We start from the raw sequence: 7,036 nt of genomic DNA, 5'->3' as shown, positions 1-7,036 counted from the left end.
TTTCAAGGGTTAAAGCTTAAAAAGGAGAACCAGGTTAGGGGAGCTGGACTCCGTAATTTTATGCATATGATTAATAATGTGTAACTGTATGGTATATTGGTTGTTTGTGTACTGATAAATCGCTTATAATTCTGCATTTCTGGAATTTTCCAGAAACCGCTTGGCGGGTGATGAACCACCGCCAGGCGACTCATGATATTTCATGTGTTCTGGGTTCCTGGAAGACGACGCAAAGTGTCTTAGCTATTTTCTGGGTTTGCTGATGAGGCGCTTGGCGGGACTGGTTGAACCGCCAGGCGGTGCGGGGTATTCTGACTCGTTTTTGGGTTTTCTGGAATTCTGGGTGAAATCTGATCGGGGCAAAAGGCAGTGGTAATTCTTATGGAGTGGTAATGTTGACCAACAGTAGGTATAATCACCTAATCGAAGGCTTAAATGAATGGAACAATGAATATGAGTTAGGGTTGAATGTATGTTATCAGAAATCACAAATTGGAATGTGTTACTGTGAATTGGACATAGGAATTGGTGATCAATGAAAGTATAAAATGAATTGTTATGATTGTGTTGGGATTAGATTTGTGTGTAATGGGAATTCATGAAGATGGAAAAATGGTCGGGCATTGGGTGCGGGAAAAATCTGGAAATTACCTAGATGGTAAGCATCGCTTGGCGGCACAAGGGCTAGTCGCCAGGCGCCAGTGCACTGGTAGTGCTGCTGCAGGTTGAAGTGTTGTGCGCCGAGGTTGTATTCTGTTTCCGTTGGGTTAGGATTAGTAGATGAAATTTAGTAACATTTGGGAAGGGTTGATGAGGGAGTCGTGTATGAACGACAAGGGTGGGAATTTCCTTAGGTGGTAGTGATATAAGATATTAGGGGTCTTCTTAGATTATGGCGTAGCAGAGATTGTGAATACTGAATAAGTTGGTGCAAGGGGGTTTACAGAATTAACCAAGTATAGCGGATGAGAGGTCAAACAGTGTACTAGGCTTGGCAACCCCTTATTGGTAAAAGATCTAAGAGAAATTAATAGGTTACGAAGGAAGGAGTTTAATGATTGGATGGGTTCTGTTATTAAGTTAGGAAGTTGAGGATTGGACCTCACCATTGCTAGAAATCACTTAAGTTAGATAATACCAAGAATGGAACAGGTGGAAATGAGGTAAGAAACTGTGCAAGACATGAGCAGAAAAACCAGGAAGAGTTGTACTGTCATAGCGCCTGGCGGTGTGATGTGAACCGCCAGGCGGTATCGGGACAACAGTGAGGTCTCAAAGTGGTGTGCACCTGGCGGCAGGAGTAGTCCCGCCCGGCGGTCGCGATGGCGAGAGGAAAAAATAAGGCGCTGTGCGCCTGGCGGTAGGCGACACCCGCCAGGCGGTCTGGGAGCTGGCAGCGCCTGGCGGCACGTGTCCCCCGCCAGGCGATTTATGCTGCTGCAGCTTTGAGTTTTGATTATGATTTTTATGACCTACAGTGCGTCTAGTGATGCTTTAAGGGTGGGATTGCTGGTGTTCCTTGAGTTGTGGCTCGGAACGTATCCCTTGAGTTGTGGCTCGGGATAGGGGTTAAGCATGTGATATTCCTCGAGTTGTGGCTCGGAATAGCATCTCTGGAGTTGTGGCTCGGGATGGCGGACGAACACGAGGAACCCTTGAGTTGTGGCTCGGGTTGGCAAGTGTTGCCGGTGTGAGTGTGCTGGTTGTGGCCAGTACGGATGGGTCCAGATAGATTGCCCTCCTCAGTTGTTGGCTGACGAGTTTGGTAGTCTTGGGACGATACACACTTTGTTCGTATATGGGAACTCTACCTGGCGTTGCGGTGTATGATCCGTAGCATGTTTTCCCGCACATGCTCTATCGGTTGTGGCCGATAGGTATGGCAGCAAGTCACCTTGAGGTAATCATTAGGCGATGTAGAACGCGAATAAACTGTTTGGGGGTCAGAATGCAGGAATAAAAATGTTGGGCAATGTGGAATGTTAAGTTGAGTGCTGTGATATGTATGCATGTTGATATATATGTTTATAGCATTGTATATATATGATTTATCAGCTAAGCTCACCCTATCTGCGTGTGTGTGTGGCGATGATCGTGTACGCGGTACACGGGAGCAGATGTTGATAATGCAGGTGGCTCTGGTGCAGCTTAGTCACGGAGAGGGGTTCGACTTGGGGAATTCTTATCTTTATCTATTGTTTTTGTAAACATATGTAAACCCTGATGGGTGACTTGATAATATTGTGCTTTTGGTTTTGTAATGGACGTTATAAACTTTATCCGCTCAATTAATAAAGTTTTAAATTTTCCCGCGTTTTGGGAAAATGAGGTATTATTAAACACGCTGTTTTTATTTATTTCATTTATTTATTTATAAATCCGTAATATCCTGACGGGATGTTACATCTCACAAACCAAACATAGAATTATCATGCATACCAAATTTCCTATCGATATTCAGCCAACCATCTTATCATGTTCCATACGCACAATCATACCAAACTCATCAATTCCAGTCCCAATATATCATATAGAGCATATATGGCATCATAACTTCAACTGTTTAAAGCACACATCATCCAATCATGTAAAACACATTCTCCAATCATGTGAAACACATTCATATACACTCAACTCTGTCAATCCCGCTCAGGATAAAGGGCTCTCGCTCAGGAAAGCGGAATACCTCGCTCAAGCTACCTGCTCTCGCTTGACCAAGATTGCAAACAGTGGCACGTCGAGGTTTCTCTCAAGCTAGTCCATCTCGCTCAAGCGAGACTACTCTCTCTTAGGGGAGTGGCCTTCACTTAGGCGATGTAGCATCCCTATCGAATATTATAGATTTAAATAATAAAATAAAATCTCATTAATTATAAATCCATTTTCCAAAAACGCAGGAAATTTCAAAACATTTATTAAACGAAAGTTATTCAAAAATTCGTAATTTATGAAACTCCAATACAGTATCCAAATTCACAAATCAATAAAACACTGTTTGCAAAGTTCATAAAAATAATAATGATAAAACTCCAGTAAAAGCTCTTCCCATCTAATCCTCTCTCTGATGTTATGCCTCACCAACACCACCTACAACATCATCTGCTCCCATGTAACGCATTACACGATCATTGCTAAACACAAGCAGATAGGGTGAGCTCATAAACAGTTAACATATAAGTTAATAAAAATCAAAATACACTCATCTATTTTATTCTAGTTAATTCTTGGCCAAGACTTTAATCCCCAAGGCTTTTCAACCTTCACAACACACAATTAGTTAGCCTTAGATTCAGGGTTTATGATTCTCACACGTACCTGCCCGCTCGTGGTCCTGCCTCTACGAACCTCCCCATTCGTTGTCCTGCTCTACGAACCTCCCCACTCATAGTTCTACTCTACAGACTTACCCGCCCGTAGTCCAACACGCGTGATCCACCAGCTACGTACCTCCCTGCACGCAGCATCTCTCAAGTGTGAGCACAGAACATACGAACCTACCTCGCTCGTATCCCCACACGAGAGTAATAGGATATGAACCTTCCCGCTCATATCATCACGTGTTCACCACCATCCATGAACCTACCCGCTCATGGCACAGCATCCCCTGATCCAAGTTTCACATCACAACATGATAACGAAAACAAGCAAAGCACACTACGCTACACAAGGTACATACTCAAGCTGGTCTTAGGGATTCCAATGCTTCCACGAACCTGCCCGCTTGTGGTCCAACACTACGAACCTCCATGCTCGTAGTCCAACTCTACGGACCTACCCGCCCGTAGTCCAACACATGTGATCCACTAGCTACGTACCTCCCCGCACGCAACATCTCTCAAGTGTGAGCACGAAACATACAAACCTACCTCACTCGTATCCTCACACGAGAGTAATAGGATATGAACCTCCCCGCTCATATCATCATGTGTTCATCACCAGTCATGAACCTACCCGCTCATGACAAGATCAAGCATATCCCAGACTAGGACCAACACAACAAGCCATGCTAAAAATATCACAACACACCCTGCCACTACACCATCGCCTAGTGCAGCCTAAGCGTCGCAAGGCGAAATGATAGTACAGACCGCCTGGCGGTTCCACATCATCGCCGGATGCCACAACTCACAAGACATCCTTGTTTCCTACTATCGCCTGGCGGTCCACTCTCCACCGTCAGGCGCTACACCACTAGTGTGACACTACTGGTTTTAGGTACTCTAATTCCTTTCCTAGAATTCAACCATTCAATTCTCAAACGTCTAGAAATCAACATACACATTCATACATTCCAAATTCTAACATCACAACACACATATGCATCTTTCAAGTATAAGCACACAATCCTTTCTTTTATAATTCATATATACTTACCTCTTAAATCAATTCCAGCACACACTTTATTTTCCCCTTCTCCTTTTCCTACCTTTTGCATGCTTACAATTCACATACCCCACATAAGACACAATCACAACTATATAGTTATGTCGCATGCACTCGCAATTCCAATACATTTAAAGTATGATTATCATGTTCCCAATCTTTCCTAAAACCCGTCATGATCATGCACCACTCGGTCATAGTGATATCATCAATAGTGGCTTTATTCACACACTTATAACATCATACCTTCGAGCTAACATATATAGGTTCATATATTTAACATGTCTCAACAAGCACTACCACAAACATACTCATCAATCACACATCTATATGTTTATATATATACATTCACCAATCAAAGCCATATCAGCACTTGAGCACACTTAATCATCCATTAGTAATCATACTATTAGGGAATTCAAACAACCAATCATGAGTGACGTATATCTCTCTCTGTAGGTATCCAATTCAAATCTCCACTGTTCAAAGTGAAGAACAACATGTTGTGAATAACCTTCCAAAATTTCACCTAAATCGGACGGTTAACGAATCGAGAAATGCAATTTTACGAAAACTGCACAGACGAGGAAAATTAGTGGCACCTGGCGGCATGAAAGCAGCGCCCGGCGATACCTGCTCCACGAAAACACGAAAAATAGCGTTTTTCGTTAACAGAACACCACACTCATCACCTGGCGGCAACTCTTTATCGCCAGGCGGTGCATACAGTTCTGGGAAAATCCCAGATTTTTCCCGCACCCGTGAAGAACCCTAAATTCCCAAATCTCATTCAACATGCATAGGATACTTTCGCATCAACCTAAAATATCATAAAGTCCATAAAAAATATCACATAAATCACACTATTGTTCGTGTCGCCTGGCGGAAGCACCCGTGCCGCCCGGCAATTCATCTGAAACAACCCAAAAATGGGTGTCACGCTCATACATCGCCTGGCGGACCTTCAAAGCCGCCAGGCGATTTCTGGAAATTTCCAGAAACTCAAAACCAATAGAACTTTAATGCAGAAAAGTCACCCAATTATACAACATACCACATAAATCATACAATTTAATATGACAAATAGAGTAGCTCTCCTAACCTTGTATTCCTTGCTCCAATTGGAAATCCTAGAGTCCTTCTTGCACCACCATTGATCTAGCTCCAAGTCTTTCTCTAACCTTTGTAGAAAAGTCTTTGTACACTCTTCTTTCTCACATTCTAGTGTCCTCTAGAACTTTCTCCAACAATCCACACGAAAATCCACTCTTCCCCATTCCTAACACTCCTTCCTCTCCCAATTATTAGACTAATAAATGTCCTTTACTCACCAAAAACGAAAATATTAATTTACACCATTAACAAGTGAGTTCATTGCACTCTAACTGATTATTCCATACCTCTTTGGTTTCTCTGACGGCTACTAGTGTTTATAGGTTTTCCCTAACCTAGTAGAACCCAAAAAAAATTAATAATAATAAAACACAAACAAGTCAAGGCTAGCCAAGGTTCGAACCCATAACAACTTAATTATCAAGACAACATCCAACCATTTAACCCATTAATGATTCATGATAATTCCTATAAATCTAGGATTTTATTATCACTTATCATGATCAAGCAGTTTATTATTATTAAAATGGAAACAATAAAAAAAAACACATAATGACATACACTAAACTCGAACCCAAGTCCTTTCAACATGCCTAAGTACTCTTAACCACTTAAGCTAATACTTTTGCACATTATAAAAGCTAACATTAATTGTCATAAGGGCTCTCACTACCCACATTTTGTTAATTAATTAATTAAATTTCTTGGGTCTTACAGGCGAGCCCCCGAAATAGAGAGGGGGTGGGTTGTTGCTGTTCTCGCTCAGGCGAGAGCTCCTCGCTAAAGTGAGAGCTTTCATTTTGAGCAACCAACCTACTCGTCTGGACGAGTTCAGAAGAAATCACCACCCTCCCTCGTGCAAAACCAGATTCAAACCATCATAATAGTGCAAGCAATATGTTAGCACTTTGTTTGGCTTGTATTTTAGGCCCAAGTTGTTATTGTTGTTTTGATGATTTCTTTGTAATTTTCTGTTTGGGTGGAGAAGCCTAATTGTCTCAAGCTGCCATCCAAATCCACGTTCCAGCCTTTGCTGCTTACACGTGTTGGGCCATGAGAATGAAGCCAGCCTCCAAATGCAACGTATCGTCTTGGACTAGGGATCCCAGAAGCCCAACGTCTACGACCAAGCGAAAACCCACGTCAACATTTTCAAGCATTGCCTACGTATTCAACATCCATCATTTTCTAGCATATACTAGTGGGCCTTAACATCAACTCAGTCCATATGAGTGGTTTAGCACAATTCTTGCATATGTAGCCTAAGTCATCTTTAAAAGTAGAGGCCTTTGTGCATTTAGGGTTCCTAACCATTCCCACACATTACCAACCTTTTAAGTCGCGCTCTTAGGGTTTTGTTTTAGACCATGCACACTCAACCCTTAACACCTAGGAACCTTACCTTTGTGCCATTAGGATCATGTTAGATGACCACCTTTGTCTTTCTTCGTCTGTTAACGTTTCTGACTGCCTCTCTTCTATAACTAGAGGTTCAACCACCAATAGTAAGATAACATTGATGAATATTGAGAGGATTTTC

This window comes from Vigna unguiculata, chromosome 11 (genome assembly GCF_037176805.1).
Source record: "Vigna unguiculata cultivar grain cowpea cultivar isolate G323 ecotype 2 chromosome 11, ASM3717680v1, whole genome shotgun sequence".
Taxonomy (NCBI): domain Eukaryota; kingdom Viridiplantae; phylum Streptophyta; class Magnoliopsida; order Fabales; family Fabaceae; genus Vigna; species Vigna unguiculata.
The sequence above is the reverse complement of the archived record's forward strand: the minus strand, read 5'-3'. Positions refer to the sequence as shown.